Raw genomic sequence first — 2,500 nt, 5'->3', positions numbered from 1 at the left:
TATATATATATGTATATATATATATATGCATATATTATATATATATGTATATATATACACATATATATACATTATATATATATATATATATATATATATATGCATATATATATATATACAGTATATATATATATATATGCATATATTTATATATATGTATATATATACACATATATATACAGTATATATATATATATATATACACTCATATATATGTATATATAAATATATACATATATATATATATATATATGTATATATGTATATATGCATATATATATATATATATATATATATGTATATATATATATATATATATATATATATATATATATATATATATACCGATGCTAAATAAAAATGTAATACATTTATTTCACTTTTGTTTTTCATATAATCACTAATTAAGGAAGAGAATTAAGAAAACAAAAACCTTTTGTATTACATCTACTACGGCACAAGACAAAATTTCCCTGTACAGTTTATTTATTTCTTATATAAGAGTTGTCTTTTTCCTGCTTCAACTTTCACTGAAGTTCTCATTGCTGATGTCTTTGGATATGTATACTTCGTTCGGGTTTTTTATTGATTTTTTCTTTGTTGTTTTTAATCCTTTATATTATCAAAGTTTCTGAAAGAATGACCTTGAAAATTCCCTCATAAATTCATTTGTTTATTTATTCATTCATTAGTTCATTGATTCATTAATCCTCCCATTCATTCATGTTCATTAATCCATACATTCTCCCACCCATTCATTCTTTCATTCATTCATTCATTCATTCATTCATTCATTCATTCATTCATTCATTCATTCATTCATTCATTCATTCATTCATTCATTCATTCATTCATTCATTCATTCATTCATTCATTCATTCACTCATTCATATTAGTTCATTCTTTCATTCACCCAATCCTTCTTTCTTTCCTGCCTTCCTTCCTTCCTTCCTTCCTTTATTCATTCATTCATTCATTCATTCATTCATTCATTCATTCATTCATTCATTCATTCATTCATTCATTCATTCATTCATTCATTCACTCATTCATATTAGTTCATTCTTTCATTCACCCAATCCTTCTTTCTTTCCTGCCTTCCTTCCTTCCTTCCTTCCTTTATTCATTCATTCATTCATTCATTCATTCATTCATTCATTCATTCATTCATTCATTCATTCATTCATTCATTCATTCATTCATTCACTCATTCATATTAGTTCATTCTTTCATTCACCCAATCCTTCTTTCTTTCCTTCCTTCCTTCCTTCCTTCCTTCCTTCCTTCCTTCCTTCCTTCCTTCCTTCCTTCCTTCATTCATTCATTCATTCATTCATTCATTCATTCATTCATTCATTCATTCATTCATTCATTCATTCATTCGTTCATTCGTTCATTCGTTCATTCATTCATTCATTCATTCATTCATTCATTCATTCATTCATTCATTCATTCATTCATTCATTCATTCATTCATTCATTCATTCATTCATTCATTCATTCATTCATTCATTCATTCATTCGTACATAAAAAAATTCGTTCATGTATTAATACATTAATTTTTTTCTCACAATCATTAATTCCCTTATTCGTTCATTCACTCATTCACTCACTCACTCTCTAGTCAAAATGTAATTCATAAAACAAACTTCCCACCGAAGTACTGGTATGTTACAGATTTTTTTCAGATCAAGATTATAAAACATCAAACAATATAACTCGTCTCCTGTTGCTAGTACAAAACAGATAGCCCGGTGATCCTGAATTGAATCATGAAGCATGATCTCTTTGATCTCCCATACACCGAGGTCACATCTAACTTTGACCTAATATTTCTTTCAATGACGTCATATCTGTAATACACATTTCCAGGCTGGAGGCAACAAAGGTTGTAACAGGCTTTGCTGCATAAAAGGGGTGCTTTGGCGGGCAATGTAAAGTTTTTGTTAACCTTTCTATTTATGGGCAGGTACTTGGTATATTTTAGCTTCGGGGAGTGTCTCTTCTGCATAGACTAAGGGAGAGAGAGTCCTCAGTCTCCTCTCCTAGGCTGTCTCTCAAGGCTACCTGTATGTAGCGGGCGCAGTCGCTGTTTATAAAATACAAAAACGCTTAGGTAAGCACGTTTGGTGTAGTTGCAGCCTAGGGAACGTGTTTGTGATCATCTCGAAAGGGTAAAAATCTGCAGTTTCAGAATGATGATATGACTCACTCCTTCAGGGACATTGTGGCCTTGGATGAGTTGGTGTCAGAATACAGGTCTAAGGGCGAATATGCAAGGTTGACCTCAAATATCCTCTTGTGAACTGTGGAGGGGGAGGTGAAAAGGAACTGGAAGTGGAAAGGTATTCGAGAGAATTGAAAACGGATTAAACTGTGGTATGGGAAGATGAAAGGGATTTCGAGAGCTAGGGAACAAAAGGAAGAAAAATAGATTAAGAGTTAGAAAAGGTCTGAAAAATGGAGATAATCTCTTATGGTGAAAATATTACAAGTAGG

The sequence above is a fragment of the Oratosquilla oratoria genome, chromosome 43 (assembly GCF_046742065.1).
Source record: "Oratosquilla oratoria isolate Oo_2021 chromosome 43, ASM4674206v1, whole genome shotgun sequence".
In the NCBI taxonomy this organism is placed as follows: domain Eukaryota; kingdom Metazoa; phylum Arthropoda; class Malacostraca; order Stomatopoda; family Squillidae; genus Oratosquilla; species Oratosquilla oratoria.
Note: the sequence above shows the minus strand (reverse complement) of the source record.